This window comes from Malaclemys terrapin, chromosome 7 (assembly GCF_027887155.1).
Source record: "Malaclemys terrapin pileata isolate rMalTer1 chromosome 7, rMalTer1.hap1, whole genome shotgun sequence".
Classification (NCBI taxonomy): Eukaryota; Metazoa; Chordata; order Testudines; family Emydidae; genus Malaclemys; species Malaclemys terrapin.
The window spans coordinates 15,999,178-16,019,248 of NC_071511.1; positions in this window are offsets into that span (position 1 = coordinate 15,999,178).

The window sequence follows — 20,071 nt, forward strand, 5'->3', positions numbered from 1 at the left end:
TGGATTTCTTGGTAATTTTTCTGTCCTTCATATATGTTTAAATTTTTGGCTCACAAGGATGGAGCAGTGATAAGGCAGCAATTTGCTGAGCTCCACAATTTGACCTTCTGTACAATTCTGATGATCTGGAAACCAAGGTTCTTCAGAATCTAAATTGCCCTGTATGTTTGTATTGTTCTTGGGGAAAATAAAAATCAAGTTAGGGATGTGCCTTCCTCCAGTACATAGGGTTTTGTTCATGAGCTTATGCAAACCTTACTCAAGCTGCCTAGTTGCTGTAAATTGGGACAGAATTCTTACACTGATAGAAATGTCCAATATTACTTGGTTCAAATCAAGCCAGAAATATTGTACCATGTCAACAACTTTTTTTCCTCCATGTTTTGGCTCTTCTAGTCCCAGCTGGAGATCAGAAGTACATGAAAGGCTGAAATAGTTAGAATTGTTTTCAGTATTATCTGCATTCAGGTTTGATTTTAATTTGAGGCTAGAAGTTCAGGTCAGACCTTATTTTAGCCAAACCATTTCTCCCATTCCTAAAACCATAATCCAGCAAGGCACTTAAGCATGTGCATAACTTGAAGCTGATCTAGTGACTTAAATTATTTATGCTTTAATGATTGGCTGGACCAGAGCCAAATGGATTTGTGAGGCTTACTGCACCGTTATGTATTGGTTCTAATAAAAGGGTGACACAGAGAAGAGTTGGTAAAAGGCTTCTAGGCTTTATTTCTGGGAACCAATGACGTGACATGAGTTAGGGTTACAAAACCTTAATACCCCTGTCACATTGCAGGAATCGGTACCCTGACTGTATGGGCTATTAAACTGGGTATGTAGTGGTATCAAACTTGCTGGTCCTGGATCTGTGCATATTCCTGCTGATATCATTAAATTCCTAGTGCACAGCAAAGATTATAAATAAATGAAACCACACTAGCTTCAAAACTACTCTCCCTAAATAAGGTAAAAGAGTTTTCTCAATAGAAAACTATTAAATGAATGAGGATTTTAGAGATTCTCAGATGACAAATACTGGAAAATCATGGGAGACGGGAGAGATTCCAGAAGACTGGAAAAGGGCAAATATAGTGCCCATCTATAAAAAGGGAAATAAAAACAACCTAGGAAACTACAGACCAGTTAGTTTAACTTCTGTGCCAGGGAAGATAATGGAGCAAGTAATTAAGGAAATCATCTGCAAACACTTGGAAGGTGGTAAGGTGATAGGGAATAGCCAGCATGGATTTGTAAAGAACAAATAGTGTCAAACCAATCTGATAGCTTTCTTTGATAGGATAACGAGTCTTGTGGATAAGGGAGAAGCTGTGGATGTGGTATACCTAGACTTTAGTAAGGCATTTGATACGGTCTCGCATGATATTCTTATCGACAAACTAGGCAAATACAACTTTGATGGGGCTACTATAAGGTGGGTGCATAACTGGCTGGATAACCGTACTCAGAGAGTTGTTATTAATGGTTCCCAATCCTGCTGGAAAGGCATAACAAGTGGGGTTCTGCAGGGGTCTGTTTTGGGACCAGCTCTGTTCAATATCTTCATTAACGACTTAGATATTGGCATAGAAAGTATGCTTATTAAGTTTGCAGATGATACCAAACTAGGAGGGATTGCAACTGCTTTGGAGGACAGGGTCATAATTCAAAATGATCTGGACAAATTGGAGAAATGGTCTGAGGTAAACAGGATGAAGTTTAACAAAGACAAATGCAAAGTGCTCCACTTAGGAAGGAAAAATCAGTTTCACACATACAGAATGGAGTCTAGGAAGGAGTATGGCAGAAAGGGATCTAGGGGTTATAGTGGACAAATTAACATAACACAAACTAAATATGAGTCAACAGTGTGATGCTGTTGCAAAAAAAGCAAACATGATTCTGGGATGTATTAACAGGTGTGTTGTGAGCAAGACACGAGAAGTCATTCTTCTGCTCTACTCTGCGCTGGTTAGGCCTCAACTGGAGTATTGTGTCCAGTTCTGGGCACCGCATTTCAAGAAAGATGTGGAGAAATTGAAAGGGGTCCAAAGAAGAGCAACAAGAATGATTAAAGGTCTTGAGAACATGACCTATGAAGGAAGGCTGAAAGAATTGGGTTTGTTTAGTTTGGAATAGAGAAGAATGAGAGGGGACATGATAGCAGTTTTCAGGTATCTAAAAGAGTGTCCTAAGGAGGAGGGAGAAAACTTGTTCACCTTAGCCTCTAAGGATAGAACAAGAAGCAATGGGCATAAACTGCAGCAAGGGAGGTTTAGGTTGGTCATTAGGAAAAAGTTCCTAACTGTCAGGGTGGTTAAACACTGGAATAAATTGCCTAAGGAGGTTGTGGAATCTCCATCTCTGGAGATATTTAAGAGTAGGTTAGATAAATGTCTATCAGGGATGGTCTAGACAGTATTTGGTCCTGCCATGAGGGCAGGGGACAGGACTCGATGACCTCTCAAGGTCCCTTCCAGTCCTAGAATCTATGAATCTAAGAAGAGGAAAAATTAGAAGCAGGTGACCATATTCCTTTAAAAATATATAATGTGGTCGAGGTAGATGAATTGGGAAGCTGGTGAGTTCAGTGTTTGTTTTCTCTTTCATGGAACAAGTGATGCAAAAAGAATATATTGGTTCTGAAGAAATATTGCTCATGCAGGCTCCTGTAACCGTATCTCTATTTCAATAGGATGCTAAACTTTACAACACAATAACCTTGTGTGCAACCAGGTGCTGCCTTCTGCACAAAATATAATCTCATTTAGAAGTACCTATTTTTATAGCATTGAATTGAAAGAGTAATTTAATATGGAACTGTCATTCCATTCACTGCCATTCACAATTTCATAAAGGTCTCAACTCATCAAATATCTGCTGCACATTGAAGAGCAGATTCTGTGTTTCCTGTGTCTCTAGACTGTAGTTTACCTGACATGTTGCTTGTTTATGTAGAAACCCAGTATGGCTTTAGATGCAGGCTGGATTGGGCTCTGCATTTTTAGAGGGCATCATGACTTTGGAAGCAATTTCATGACAGAAAGAAATTGTCCTCTATGAAAGATCCACATGCTCACACTGCACAAGTCCATCTCCAGTGCTAGGGGAGCAAGAATAGATCACCTGGCCCAAATACACTGTGCTCTGGGCTGCGTCCCAAGAATCCGGGTCGGGGGAGAAGCCAGCTACTATAAAAGACTCGTTTCCCATTTTAGCACTGATCCCCCATCACTTGATGTGTCAGGATTACAATTGTGGGAATAGAGAAGAAGAAAACGAAAGAGAATAAACTTTTTTTGATTGGCCGAATGGGAGGTCAAAAATTCTTCAATGAGTTCAGCAGTACAGTTATCCTCAACCATTAAGGTGCATTATTTATACTCTCATAGGATTGTATGTTACTAAACTGTTTTTCTATAATTTTAGGATAAAATCCATTTTATTTTATTACTGAGAACTGAAAATTCCCTGCCGCTATCCCCTAGCAATTCTGCCAGAGGTAAAGCTTTTCTCCCTCTTAAAATGTAGAAGCAGCAATATTAAAAGCATTCATTTCCCAAATACACAGAGGTGTTTACAACTCAAATATGTAAAATACACTTTATCCATTTTAGAATAAGCACTGCATTTTGAAAAGAGGAAGCATAATTACGGTACTAAGTACTCACTGAAGCAGAACTATTTCCCTGTGTTATTCAGTATAACAGTAGAGTTAGTTATTGTGCAGTGATATCACTACATCACAGAACTCACACAACTGTCACCTTTTAGAAATTAATATGCCAGTATTCAAATTTTGTTTTGACCAACTAATTTTGTAACAGCCAAAAAGAGCTCCTTGTATTAAAACAAATTCCCCATATAGTGGCAGCCATCTGAAAGAGATGAGGGGGGAAACCCCTCTGTTTATTTTTTTTTATGCAGCAGTGAGAGGCCATTAATATGGACTGTGATATTAATTTCATGGGGACCTATATTTACATTTTGCTGTTAATTCAACAAGGTGAGCTATTGGTTAAGTGTTAGAAGGTAGTTTTGTTCCTCTCTTGAATAAAGAAACTTTTTTAGTTTTTATTCAGTAATTAGCTCAACAGACATTGCTTTCAGAAGCTTTTCAAGAAGAATGAGCACAGTTTTTCTTGGTTTCCATTATTTTTGTTGTCGGTGTTGGTAAAGGACCCTTTGAAAGAGTAAGTGAATTGATGCAATGGGGAAGAACAGCGAGCAGCTATTTGCTAGAGATTTAAATTCTGGAAATTAAGGCTGTATACTGTAAAGAACACTTGGGATAACTCCTTTATCTGCCCAATTGACTCACTTTGCTCATTCCCACAGTGTGTGTCTGATTGCTTCAGCTTGGCTGTTCCTGGGGAAATCCTGCTAAACACTTTATCTGAATTCTGTCCCTGAAGTAGTCAGCTAAGCATCAGCAGTATTGGGAAAAGGTTTTACTTTTCTTTGAAATGAGGGAGTGAATAGGAGATTCAATGCTTTCTTTTTAGAAATATCAGGGGGTAGCCGTGTTAGTCTGTATCCACAAAAACAACAAGGAGTCCGGTGACACCTTAAAGACCAGCAGATTTATTCAGGATTATTTGGAATTAAACAGATTTATTTTTGAACGTGTATGCCCAAATAAATCTGTTAGTCTTTAAGGTGCCACCAGACTCCTCGTTGTTTTTTACAAATAGTCACTGGAGTTTACAATAGGTGAGATGAGAGATTTTGGAAGACAGGAGGGGAACACAAATGAAAACCAGGACGTTTATTACTGTCCCATCATCGGGACTTTTTAAAAAACAACTAGCCTTCACAACATGCAAGAACTTTAAGCACAAAAAGGAGAAAGGTATTGTCTGAAATTTATCCCCAGGAGTCACTAATAAATCCTGACCATGAACCAACTTTATAGGTTGGGTAGTCAGGAGTTTTATTAAACCCTCCTGCATTTTAGGTGCTCAAATGCACTTGTCCTCCTTTGACTTTCCTTTAAATTCTCACAGCATCTAAGAGCACTGTGTTCTGGAGGTCAATAATTGTGATATTTTGCACTCCTAACGTGTACTTGGGCTGTTCATCCATACCCTTTGGGATGCCTCCAAGAGCTCCAGGGATCAATGCCATTGTCTTTATTTCAGTTCTCCATAGTTGTTCCAGAGCTTGTGGCAGAGTTCTTCTCACTTTGCTATCTTGGTTTTTTATGTTTCTGTTTGCTTGGTATGGCCATATTAATTAACATGGTGTGATAGAGTTTACAGACCCCCTATTAAGGCTAAAGGAATGGTGGAGCAGTATTGGGCCAAGAAGGCCCTGCCCCTCAGCAGCTGCAGAGCATGCTCCAAATGGAGGTCTGATGTAAGACGACTCTGCCAGTCAAATTGGGGTGGGGTGGGTGAGTGAGTGTAGGAAGGCAGCTAGGCTTTAGATTTTGGGACAGGGTGATCTGCAGGGGATGGGCCTGGATTGTAGCTAAGACCTGACTGGGAGGCCAGAGGCCTCACCCTTTTTCGCCCACCTTCTCTCTGAAATTGGACATTGACAGTGAGTTGGGAAGCCCCAGCAAGTTATCTTAATTGTTGGGACTGTGAGAGCAGCCCTTTGCTGAGAGGGAAGCAGAGTGCTGGTATGTCCCAAACTAAAGGGAGAATAGGAAGAGGCCTGGGGGAGGCTGGCCTGATATATCAGCTAAGAGGACACTGAGACTCTCTTCACCACTTCCCCCTGGAGCCCTGGGCTGGGCCCTGGTGGAGAATGAGGACCTGAGTCCCCCTACCCTTTCCTCCTCCTCCTCTTCTGGCCAACTGGAAGACTGCCCAGCAAGGCCATCCCAAGACTCTGGGAGACTGCTGAGCCACACCCTGCCAGCCCCCAGGTGAACCCCACTACACATGGTCTTGTCATCTTTTCTACAACACCTATGTCCAGCCCATTTGCTTGGACTGTTTGGTCTGTGGTGATTGCCAGATACCATAAAATCTTAGCCACTTGGTCCTCTGGAGAGCTTTCAGTTAGGTGGTCATAATTCTGCATAGTTTGTTTGTTTAATTCTGTACTTGCCAGAGAGACTCCAATGCAGACACTTGGTGACCTCATTGTGTCTGTTTATATATTCTCTCCCAGCCAGGCTCCTGCAGGCACTCAGTACATGCTCCACTGTCTCTTCCTTTTTGGAACACATTCTGTAGTTCAGAGAGCAGTTCTCTTGGTCATTTTTCTTTAGAAAGTAATTAAGCCTTAAGGACTGCTCTAGTGCAGTCATAATGAGAGTTGCCATCTCTCTTTTTAGTTATCTTCTACAAGCCAGGTGTTTGTTAACCTTTGATCACTAATGGGCTTGATCTCTCTCTCCACCACTGTCCATGCATTGATTTCTGTGTAAATCTTTCAAGTCTTTATTTGACTATATGCTTTATCATTTATTTTTTGCTTTCTTGGGTTGGGGTGCATGTTCGGCCATTGTTTGTTGTCACAACCAGATGATATCTTACTCTGGCTCTTACTCACTGTGACAGGGTGGACTAGGTCCAGAGGGCCCCTGCTGGAGACCTCGTGGCCCTGCATCACCCTACCCAAGAATAGAGCAGAGAGAAGTCCTCCAGGAAGCTGAGAGTGGCTACAGAGGAGTGGCCAATCAGAAGGGCTGATGGAGCAGCCAATCCAGGGCTACAAGGGCCCTATATAAGACAGGCAGCAGAGCAGAGAAGTTCAATTGCTGTGTGGAGTTTGAGGAGTGAAGACTGGGTGACTGGAAGAGCAGCAGTACTGCGGACAGCTACTGTGGAGAATTCACTGCAGACAGGACTGAAGCCCAGGGAAGGCTGATGAAGACAGGTGCCTGGCTGGCAGGAAGAGCAGCAGGACCAACGGAAGGTCAGTGCGGGCAGGCTGAAGCCCAGGGGGACTGAGCACAGAATCTAGCCAGGCCAGTGAGGGTACCAAGATGGCACCCACTTGTCTGGTTGGAGACTGCACCCAGGGAGGCCTGCTGAAACACCACCAGCTGTGGGTACTGAGATGGGCCCCCTCTGGGTGGTTAAAGAAGGCAGTGCCTCTGGTAGAAGCGTTAGAGCTATGGCCCCATACCAGGGCCGAGATAAGAGCTTGGACTGTATACACTGGAAGGGGGGACAGTGTATGTGGCTCGGCCAGAGGGCTGAGTCACTGAAGATCCACCAAGAGAACCATCAGCAGCTGGGGAGAGAGGGGTGCTTGCAAGAGGTGGGTGCCAACCTGATGTAAGAATTAAACCCCAAAGCAGGCTCACACCCAACCAATGTGTGAGAGGAGGGTGCCACCCCCCAAAAAGACTGATTGCAGGTATATCGGCCAGAGAAAAGGGGGTGCTCACGAGAGATGGATACTGACCCCATTACACTCTTGTATATTTTGATGTTATGGTCTTCATTGTCAATTGCTTCCTCTACAGATAGCAGACCTTTTCCTCCATCACATTGTTGAATAGACATCCTGTACACATTTTGAATGGTATTCATTATGCTATTTATTGTCTTGAGCTTTCTTGTGTGGATTTCATTTTTTTTTCTTTTTTCTGCTCTGGCAGTGTACCATATTATTGGTACTGCCCATATATTAATGGTTTGGAACAATTTCTTTAAGTTGTGCTTTGTCCTTAGAGTAGTTCTTACTAATCTGTAATAGTCTTTCCTCATTTCTTCTTTTACTTCCTTATATTATTGTTCTAACGGTTCCCTGATTCCATGTTCATTGTAGGATCCATGCTGAGAGAGAGAGCTTAGTACCTTGGCTAAGTTGTATGCCATCTGATTGTATCAGTTTGTCCCTCTTAACAGATATCAACACACATTTATCCTATTCTAGCCAAGCCAACCCACAACATTGTCTTCACCAAATTTTGTCTTCACACCATCAATCTCTGTATCTCCTTTTGTGACCATACAGATTGTTTCAGACTATCCATGTCAGTGACCGCATCGCTACCATGAACAGCACTGGTGATAAGGAATCTCCTTGAAAGGTTCCTCTTTTTATTTGGACCTCAATGACAGTCCCTTTAAGGTAAGTCAACTGTTCTAGTTAACCATTGATTGCTGCAGAAAGGAAATGATCTTTGGATGTGCATTTTCAGTGTTTTGTGCATCCACAAATGTGGGATACTGTCATATGCTTTTGGGTAGTCAGCCACACCATTTCTAAATTTTTTTTTTCATCTTCTGTGATCTTCCAGTTCAGCCTGAAGTGATCTTTTGTCCCTCTTGTGTTTTACTGTGCAGTCATTTTGCTTATGAGGCAACATTCCATTGAGTTAGCACTATCCAGAACTTCTTGGCAAGAAATTACGTTAGAAGTTTCCATATGGTTGGTTTAAAAAAAAAAAAAATGATCAGCCTTTAACTCATAGGATCACTGCAGCCTTCTCTATTTTTTTGTTTGAGGACAGTTTTCCCTGACACCATCCATCTTGGACATCCATTCTTGAAGCATTTATTAAGTTCTTCAAGTAATCTGTCATGGAGAGTTGTTAGGTGTTTCATCCATGAAACCTATTTTGTCTGGATGCTTTCCAATTTTTCATTCCTCTCAGTAACTCATCTCTTCCTCTGATATTCCTGTGCATTCCTCTATTGTGTGGCTTTTAAAACTTGTTTAGTTTAAATTATTTATTTATTATTAGAACTGTCACTTTTGATTGGGGCATCCAAGCTTGAAATAGACATGGTTTAAAATAGTGATGAAGAGTACTCTTGTCTTTCCAGCTACTGGAAAGTGGCATCCAAATTTATGCCAGGCCAGAGTGGTGGTTGATGATGTAGCTAGAAGTGTTAGCTCCTGAGACATTACAAGATGGTATCATGTTACCACAATCATGATCACACAGCCCACTGTGAACTGTATATGGGACCAAAATAAGATGAGCTCCAGCCTTTTCACTGGATGGAATGGAAATACCTTGAAATGACCAGCTCTTGCACTATTTTGCCCCCATAAGGCCATCAGGAATTAAATACAGATTTAGCTACAGATGCTGTAGCATCCCTGCTCTAGCTATAAGGTATCATATGTGAGGCTGTCGATAGGGCCACTGTGTCACAGTTCACATTCACTGTCTCCTTTCTCCTCCCTATTTACATAGCCCAGATCATGCACTTTGCCTCTGTGGCTGAAGAGGGGCAAATACTTATTAGTTCTCTGCTTGGGGCCATGGTTGATGGAGGGCTGCATCTGTGGCATAATTTTTCCCTTCCCCGAGATTCCATGGAAGCTGCTGTGTTCAGAGCAGGATCCATGGCTAGAGAAGTGGTGAGACATCCGTACTGACTTTTCTGTGTGGTGCCCTCTTTGTGCTGTGGAAACCATACATCCTTCCTGAGTGGAACTTCTGAGGACCATGGCAAGAACCCTCTGCCAGAGAGGGGTTGTGAAAGCACAGGGTAAACAATGAGGCTTCAGTTATGGACTTTCCAGCTCCTTCTGCGTAGGTGACAGTCAGGACGTAAGTTAGTTCAATAATAACTTTAAGCTCTTGCTAGGGACCAGGCTCCCGAAACTCCCATTGAAGGTGTACGTCTTGTGTGTGAGCTCTCTGCATATGGGTGTATTTCACACTATGCAAATTGATCAGTCATATGCTGTGTGTGCTAGCTACCAGATGTGTGAGTTAGTGTGACTGTGAGAAATAAAGCTATTTGTATGCAAATAACTCTGAGGCATTTCTCCTTATTAGACGATGGAGGAGATCATCTGAAAAAAGACGTGGTATGCTTTAGCTCTGGTTTAGCAAATTTGTCTTGTCTCAACAGCATTCTAACAACAAGACCAATTGAATAATGCAAAAAGAAAGCACAGGAGACACATGGTTTACGACACTTATGTTACCTTTACTGTGCAAGGTGGGCGTGAAATGTTTTATGGCGAGACAAAAAGATGATGTGCAATTAACTATAAACTCATGCAGCAGGTTTATCTTATGCTCAGCTCATCGATCTGCAGCTGTCTCCAGTGGACTCATAAGTTTCATCAAGAAAACCATTTGCAAGCCAGCAGACCAAAACAGATCATTTTCAGCTCCAAATTCACTCAAGGTTTTTCCCTAGTTTTGCTTTATTTTTAAGATTCATGGATACTGCAAGCACACTGTAATAAAAGATGGTCAGATTATTGTTATTACTTCTGGTGGGCCTGTATATTGAAGTATATCTCATTAGGAACGCAAATCTGCAAACACCACTGCATGTGAGTAACTTTATACACACAAATAATTCCAAAAAACTCAATGGAGTGAAGTGGAAAATGCAAAATGTAACTTCATTTAAATTTTCAGCTTTCTAATTTTGATGATGATCCTGATAAATTAGGCTCAGAGAAGGGACCTTGTGGTTAAAGCACTAGACTGGTACTCAAGAGATTGAAGTTCAGTTTCCAACACTTCCACGGACTCTGTGTGTGACCTTCAGCAAATCACTTGATCTCTTTGTGCCTCAGTCCCTGATCTGTAAAATGGGGATAATTCTACTTTGTCTTGTCTAGTTAAAGAACAGATTCTTTGGGATGAAGACAGTCTCTGAAGACGCCTGGTACAAACATGCCCCAATCTCATTAGAGTACTGTAGGTGCTTATATAATATAAATACGGATTGGTAGTGGAATGCTGATCTTTTCAGCCCAGGGTTACTGGGCTATGTCCCATTCAGATCAGAAGTGACTGACTGAGTCTATTCTTTAATAACTATTCGGTGGCCCACATGAAGTGAGTTGATGGTCTTACTCCAGAATTTTAGGATCCTAATTATCTGCACTATGTAAACAAACAAACAAGAATATCAAAATGTATACTTATCTGGCAGCGTGTTGCAGCTCTAGTGGGTAGTTTGTTCTACTTTGTTGTTCAATTTTTGCTCTATGTGCAATTTTATTCCTCAAGGTGATTCCCTCTCAATAGAGGTAAAGGCCTAGATCCTACAAAAGGATGTAGGCACCTAACTCCCACTTTAGGTGCCGAAGTCCAAAATTTAGGCACCACTGAAATCACTAAACCCTCTGCTCAGCTGCCTCCTAACTCGGGAGATGCCCAAAATCCCTTAGCACCTAAACTTTTGCTGTAAAAATCCATTCAGTATCTGTCACTGGGCATGCACACTGTGCTTTGGAGAGTGATGCTTTGAGGTTTCACACAGACCAGAATCCTTGCTGCATTGAAGTCAGTGTCAGTTTGGCCATTGATTGCAGTGGGTTAGGCGTTTCATCCTTGATGGAGCAGTAGAGCAGTTTAAATTTTTATTCTACCAACCTTTTTATTAGCTTTATCAGTGTATGATCTAGTCTTAGCCCCTCTTTTTATTTGTAAAATAAACAAACATCTAATCTGAGGGTTTTGATGACAATTTAATTCATCCCTGTGATTCCGCCACACCTTCTGACTTTTTTTTTTTTTTTTTTTTTTTTTTTTTTGTAATCAAGTGGGAGGAATTATGAAAATCTAATGGTGTGCTCAGATTTAGAGACCGAAGAGATTGGAATATGCACTGAACTCAAAGGACTCCCCCTCTCTTATTTTCAGAATCTATTTCTTTGATAAAACAAAGTCTCTACAAGCTTTAAAACCTAGATCAAGTTTAATTATGGTCCACAAAGAGAGGCGAGAAGAGAAGGTGGGGAGAAAGCTGCTCTCTTACCTGCATACACTTTGACCTCGGTAGCCTTTGTTGACTTTACCCTTGAAGGTCTTCTGTTGCAGATGTCTGCCTACTGTTGTAACTGTAAAAATTACAGACTAAATCCTGAAGATCTTACTCATGCAAAGCTCCCTTTGAATTCAAGCGACTAGATGAGGAACATAGTAGATGGACTGGAAAATGGAATTATCATATCCCTGGAAGATAAATTTTTCACCTATTAGAATGAGTTAGCTATGTTCAGAGAAAGTTGAGTATTTCAAATGGCTGAAGTCAATAGGCCAAATTCTAATGTGCTTTTCAGTGTGAGTAAAAGTATCAAAATCTAGCCCTAAAATTAAAAAGCTTAGTAGTGTGTTACTATATGTAATTTCAAATCCAAGGTATGCAAGTAGGAACATGTCACAGTTAATGATTCAACAACATGCCTTTCCTCTATCCCTCTGTTTTATTTAGACAATGAGGAACTGTTCCACAGTGGGGAGGTTCACCTTAAGGTTCTCAACTTACTCTTATTTTTGTTTCCCTCAAATGATAACCAGGACATTTGTTCTTTGCCACATACTCCCAGAGTTTGTCTTCTGGTCCTTTCACTGAAGAAAAATAAAATGCAAAATGCACAAATTTGAGTGTGGCATTTTCACATATTGCAGGCATAGTTGTTTCTTTCCAAAACGATTAGGTAGAATTAATGCTAACATTCAAGTTACTATTGATTTATGAATAATGAAATATTAATTGTACATGTATAAAAACAGGTATACACGGTGGCACAGGGGCTAGGAAGTTGGGCCTAGCTCCACAAAGCTACTCAGGTGTTGCACCCGTGAATAATTCATTTAGGCACCCTACTGCCTAGTTGAATCCACAAGTAGGTACCCAAGATGCCTACACATTGCAGAGGAAAGAGAGGCACTGTGATGGATTCCCCAGTCAGGTTGCCACCTGGAAGTGGGATACCAGCAAGCCCTTTGACCTACCCGGCTAGGCTCCCTCTCACTGTGCTGCTGTGACAAGCTGAAGACCTGCTCCCGATCCTACTCTTCCACCAGCATTCACATAGATAGGGATACATCCAGCTGCAGTTACATGTAGGCTCTCTGGCTAGACAGTAAAAAGGCTACAGCCAAAATAACCACCAGTTTCCAAGGGCTCTACTGTCCTGCCCTGGTCCAAATCCCAACCAGTATGAATTTATTATCCAGTTTACCTCCCCTTCAATGTGGAAAGGAATATGCAACAGCCCCTCTGAGCTTAGATTCCCACACACTTCACTTAAAAACTCACTGGTTTAGATTAAGCAAAAACAAGTTTATTAACTAGAAAAGATAATTTTAAGTGATAGCAAACAGATCAAAGCAGATTACATAGACTTAATTTGCATTTTTGTTTATTTACTAAGATACTAGAAAGATAGGATATGAATTAGCAAATTCTCACCTTGGCTGAGGATACAAGCAGGCTGCAGATTTTTAAGGGACAAGCTGCATTTGCTTTACAGCTTGGAATCCCCAGGTCTTTCATACCCAGGCTAGAAATCCCTTTAGCCTGGGTCCAGCACGTCCCCCAGTTCAGTCTTTGTTCCTCAGGTGTTTCCAGGAGTCTTCTTGGATGGGGAGTGAAGAACAACAGATGATGTCACTACCTGGCTTATATAGCTTTAGCATAAGGTGGGAACCCTTGATTTCAAAACTTGATTCCCAGGCCAGTTGTGGAAAAATACTGGCATCCCAAGATGGAGTCCAGAATCATGTAGCCTGGTCACATGCCCTTGTAGAGTCATAGCAGCATTACTTACAGGCTGTCTGGAGTGTTCTCACGAAGGCTCACTGTGTGGGAGTTAAGCTTCTCCTAAGGCCCATTGTTTTCCCTAATGCCTCATTGCCCTGAATAGGCCCTTCCCAACCAGCTATCTAGACTGAAAGCATCATGTCTAGTGGGCGTTACCCAGGTGTAACTACAACTGAAGTACAGATACATAGTCAGTATTTATAACTTCAGATTCAAAAATGATACATGCATACAAATAGGACAGTCTTATTCAGAAAATCATAACTTTTCCAATGACACCTCACATGACCCGTCTTGCAGCATAAAATGCATCATAATTATGCTATAATCATATCATAATAGCACTATGACGAATATGAGGTGCAGTGTTACAGGCACCTTAGTATGGCAACCACAAAACCCAGCATGTTACATGGGAAACCACCTAACCTAGCACAAAGCAGATGCCTAAGTCATTTCTCATAAGAACAGCTGTGGTGAGTGCCTAACTCCACACAATGCAGCCAGAGGTGAGGAGATCACCCTTATAACCTTGAACCCAGGGGTTAGGCACTCAATCTGAGAGACCACAGTTCAGTTCTCTCCTCTGCTTGATGACGAGAAGGGATTTGAACATGGGTTTCCAATCTTTCATGTGAGTGCCCCTACTTCAGGACTATGGGCTATTCTGATGTGAGAGTCTCTCCTGTTAAAGCCATTCCTTTTTGTAGAAATAATTAAATGTGATCGGGGACAGAGACAGAATGAGAGTGACACCCTTGTGCAGTGGTTAAGGTGAAGATGCAAACCCCTTTTTCAAATCCCTTATCCTCATCAGGTTATATGGGAGATCGTCTCCCCTTCCCAGGCCATTTTTGGGGGATCAGGCCCAACAGGCAAGATAGGTGAAGTCTCAAGTCCAGAGACATAAATTAGGCACCTGGGGGACTTTAACAGTGGAAATTTGGGCACCAACGTAGTTTGGGTGTCTACTAGGTTTAGGTGGCAGCTGAATAAAGGGATTTTGGGGATTACATTAGTGCCTAAATCCCTCTGGGAATTTGGGTTACAAAGCCTGTCCACCATTCAACTCCCACTACATAGACTCTAAGCCAGGGGTAGGCAACCTATGGCACGCGTGCCGAAGGCGACACGCGAGCTGATTTTCAGTGGCACTCACATGGCCTGGGTCGTGGCCACTGCTCCGGGGGGCTCTGCATTTTAATTTAATTTTAAATGAAGCTTCTTAAACATTTTGAAAACCTTATTTACTTTACATACAACAATAGTTTAGTTACATATTATAGACTTATAAAAAGAGACCTTCTAAAAACGTTAAAATGTATTACTGGCACGCGAAACCTTAAGTTAGAGTGAATAAATGAAGACTCGGCACACCACTTCTGAAAGGTTGCCGACCCCTGCTCTAAGCTGTATGGGGCAGTGGCCATTTTTATTCTGTTTGTACAGCACCTAGCCCAATAGGGCCTTGATACACAATTGTGACTCATAAGTGCTGCTACAATACAGATAGATAAGTTGGACTGCATAGGCCCAGTCTTACAACAGTTAAAGCCAATGGCAATGGCACTTCTATCCACTCCTCTGGTTCAGGACCCAATCCTATGTAGTAAGGGGTGCTTACCCAAGTAAGACTTGCTGAATTTGGCTTAAAACGCTTGCAAATCACTGATCTCTGTTTCAAGCTAATATGGCATCCTATGGCTTTTACATGCTGCAGACTTTCCATTCAGAACATACTGTGCTGTTTTTCTGTCCATACCACTTTCAAATGTTTAACAGCAATTCTGTATAGCCAAAGAGAGAGAGAGCGAGCATGCAGGTCAATGAAATAGACAAAGCATTGTTTTCAGCAGGCTGGTGAAATGCATACAAATTTGTAGAGTTCATTACCTTCACAGCTCACAAATAATCAATTAGTCAGTTTCAGGAACTTCAGCTGTAGTTAATTTAAAATAATTATCTACCGACTGGAGACACCTTTGCAAAGTTTTACAGTATAGTTACTAAATTGTTTCTTGTTAGCTTATGAAGAATGCTGATGAACTTTCTTCTCCCTCCCCAGCCCACAATACCTAACACCTTTCCTCTCTAACATTAACAATGCTCCTCTTGAGGTCTGATCCTCTGCCGATACATTAATATCAATGGAACTACACTGATCTACACCAGCTGAAGCTCTGTCTCTGACCAGTTTGGTTTAAGGACTCTTTTCTGCTCAAACAATATTCCTTCCACTGTAATCCCACTCTGTAAGAATCACTAACCAGGATTTAACAGCAGGAGTAACAGGAAAGACAAAAATGTAATATTCTTATAAACATTATTTTAATACTAATAGCCTGATATATGCTATATTTTATTAATTAAATGCATTTTTATTAAGTTTGATTCAGTAGGTATCCAATGATCTTAAGAAATGAATTTGATGTTTCATCCCAGATGACTTTCCCCACTTTTAATTAAAAGGATAGTTTTTCAGGGGGCTCGGTAGTAGTATCCATAGAGGCTTTGTCCCTGCAAAATGAAAATGTCTTGCTTAGTGGATCTCACTCCAGGATCAGGGCAAAAGTTTGTAAGTGTGTTGACATGTATGATTAAACCCCCACATTTGTGCATGCAAGTAGGTGTTTTTTCAAGCCCTTACTTGATTCTCGAGTGTGCATAAACATTTTATACATATGTTTATAAAGTACTGCAGATTTTTTAACTGTTTACTGTGTGTGACTTAAACTTTTTGAATGCCTGATGCAAAGGAGAGGCCCTTCTAAAATATAAATATGAAGAAATAAAAAAAATGGTTGCAATGCAAATTTTGCAGTTGCATGGAAAGAATACTTGGCCATAAGTGCTTTAGTTATAGAAAACCCATAATGGTCTGGGATTTGCCAATTTCAGAGTTTATCTTTCTTCTGGTGTTATACTGCCATAGATATAATCAGCAGATGCAATTAGAGTGGTTTACAAGGGACAAGGACTGCAGGGAATTCTTTAGCCTGTACTATGTTGGCAATCAGACTAGATGATCACAATGGTCCTTTCTGGCCTGTAAATCTAAGACTCTATTAATGAAGTAGGGTGACCAGATAGCAAGTGTGAAAAATTGGGACAGGGTGAGAGGGGTAATAGGCACTTATATAAGACAAATATCGGTACAGTCCCTACCAAATTGAGACATCTGGTCACCCTATAACAGTGGTTCGCAAACTTTTGTACTGATGACCCCTTTCACATAGCAAGCGTCTGAGTGTGATCCCCGCCCACCCTTATAAATTAAAACCACATTTTAATATATTTAACGCCATTATAAATGCTGGAGGAAAAGCAGGCTTTGGGGTGGAGGCTGACAGCTCGCGACTCCCCATGTAATAACCTTGTGACCCCCTGAGGGGTCCCGACCCCCAGTTTGAGAATCCCTGCCCTATAATGAAGTGAGATCATTCTGCTGTCAAACAGATGCATTTGAAAAGCAGTAAGAAGTGACTTGACTATTTTCTTAGCCTTGGTCTACACTACGAGTTTAGGTTGAGTTTAGCAGCATTAGATCGATTTAACCCTGCATCCGTCCACATGACGAAGCCATTTCTATTGACTTAAAGGGCTCTTAAAATTGATTTCAGTACTCCTACCTGATGAGGGGATTAGCACTGAAATCAACCTTGCTGGGTCAAATTTGGGGTAGTGCGGACGCAATTTGACCATTGTGGCTCCATTGTGACCGCTCTGGACACCACTCTCAACTCCGATGCACTTGCTAGGTAGACTGGAAAAGCCCTGTGAACTTTTGAATTTCATTTCCTGTTTGCCCAGCATGGAGAGCTGATCAGCACAGGTGACCATGGAATCCCAGAATCGCAAAAGAGCTCCAGCATGGACCGAATGGGAGGTACTGGATCTGATCTATGTATGGGAAGATGAATCCGTGCTATCTGAACTCCATTCCAAAAGATGAAATGCCGGAATATTTAAAAAAAATCTGAAAGGGCATGAAGGACAAAGGCCATAACAGGGACCTGCAGCAGTGCCACTTAAACTTAAGGAGCTGTGGCAAGCCCACCAAAAACCCAGAGAGGCAAACGGCCGCTCCGGGGCAGAGCCCCACATGTGCCGCTTCTATGATGAGCTGCATGCCATTCTAGGGGGTGCCCCTACAACTACCCCACCCCTGTGCTTTGACTCCATCAACGGACTCTCATGCAACAGGGATGCAGATTTAGGGGATGAGGAAGAGGAGGAATTGAAGTTAGCGCACAGCAAGGAAGCGGAGAAAACGTTTTACTGGACAGCTAGGAACTGTTAATCATCCTGGACCTAATACCCTTCCAACCCAACCAAGGTGGGCTCACAGACCTTGAAGGCAGCGAAAGCACCTCTGGTGAGTGTACCTTTGTAAATATTATACATGGTTTAAAAGCAAGCGTGTTTAATGATTAATTTGCCCTGAAGACTTGGGATGCATTCGTGGCCAGTACAGCCACTGGAAAAGTCTGTTAACGTGTATGGGGATGGAGCGGAAATCCTCCAGGGACATCTCAGTGAAGATCTCCTGGATGTACTCCCAAAGCCTTTGCAAAAGGTTTCTGGGGAGGGCAGCCTTATTCCATCCTCCATTACCACTCCAGGCCAGTAGCATGTAGTCTGGAATCACTGCATAACAAAGCACGGCACCTTATGGTCCTGGTGTTTGCTGGCATTCAAGCAACATCCGTTCTTTATCTCTCTGTGTTCTCCTCAGAAGAGTGATCTCATTCATGGTCACCTGGTTGAAATAGTGGAATTTTATTAAGGGGACATTCAGAGGTGGCCCTTCCTGCTGGGCTGTTTGCCTGTGGCTGAACAGAAATCATCCCCGCTGTGCACCACATGGTCGGGGGAGGGGTGAAGTGATCATCCCAGAGAAGAGGGTGGAGTGGAGGGCTTTAATTGGGTTTATGCTGCAAGTTAAACCAAAAACCACAGCCCCTCCTTTTAAATGACCAACCCATTTTAAATGGCCAACCCAATGGGTGCTTGGTATGGGAAATGAGGGCGCTGCTGTTTGAAACCATTCCCACATGTTATGAAGGTTAAAGAAGCCGAAAGACTGTGGCTTACCATGGCTGCCTGTAAACCGAATTCTGTTGCCTGGTGGCCCTGCGTGTGTGATCTCTCACACCAAACTGGCAGGCCTTCAATATAAGCATCAAAATGCAGCCTTGTAAAGAAAGCACACATGCTATGTAATGTTAACAGCTTGGTTCACCATGGAAGAGTGTACCCATTGTTCTCTAAAATGTGTCTTTTTAAATACTACTCTCCATTTTTGTTTCCTCCTACAGCTGCAAATGTTTCAACGCTCATTGTATTGTCTCCATCCCAGAGGCTAGCGAAGATTAGAAGGTGAAAAAAAACACTCGCGATGACATGTTCTCTGAGCTCATGCAGTCCCCCCACACCGAAAGAGCCCATCAAAATGCATGGAGGCAGACAATGTCAGAGTGCAGGAAAGCACAGAATGAACGCGAAGACAGGAGGGATCAGCGAGAGGAGATGCGGCATCAGCGTGATGAAAGGAGGCAGGAAGCAATGCTCAGGCTACTCAAGAATCAAACTCATATTCTCCAGCGTATTGTTGAGCAGAACAGGCAGCAGGAGGAACACAGGCCGCCGCTGCAGCTCCTGTGTGACCAACCACCCTCCTCCCCAAGTTCCATAGATGCCCAAGAACGTGGTGGGGGAGCCTCCGGGCACTCCACCCCAGAGGACTGCCCAAGCAACAGAAAGCTGGCATTCAATAAGTTTTGAAGTGCAGTGTGGCCTTGTCTTTCCCTCCTCCCCTCCTCCACCACTCCACCCATTGCTTCCCTCCTCCCCCACCCCTCCCGGGCTACCTTGGCAGTTATCCCCCCATTTGTGTGACAAAGTAATAAGGAATGCATGAATTTTGAACAACAATAACTTTATTGCCTCTTCAAGTGGTTATCTAAGGGGGGAGGGGAGGGCGGTTTATTTACAGGGGAGTAGAGTGAACCCAGGGGGTAGGTTTTTATCAAGGAGAAACAAACAGAACTTTCACACCGTAGCCCCCTGACCAGTCATGAAACTGGTTTTCAACACTTCTCTGATGTGCACCACACACTGCTGTGCTCTTCTAATCGCCCTGGTGTCTGGCTGCACATAATTAGTGGACAGGCGATTAGCCTCAATCTCCCATCCCGCCATAAACGTCTCCCCCTTACTCTCACAGATATTGAGGAGCACACAGCAAGCACTAATGACGATGGGAATATTGGTTTCGCTGAGGTCTAACCAAGTCAGTAAATTGCACCAGTGTGCTTTTAAACGTCCAAAGGCACATTCTACCACCATTCTGCACTTGCTCAGCCTATAGTTGAACAGCTCCTGACTACTGTCCAGGCTGCCTGTGTATGGCTTCATGAGCCATGGCATTAAGGGGTAGGCTGGGTCCCCAAGGATAAGTATAGGCATTTCAACATCCCCAACGGTTATTTTCTGGTCTGGAAAGTAAGTCCCTTGCTCCAGCCGTTGACACAGACCAGAGTTCCTAAAGATGCGAGCGTCATGTACCTTTCCCGGCCATCCCACGTTGATGTTGGTGAAACATCCCTTGTGATCCACAAGTGCTTGCA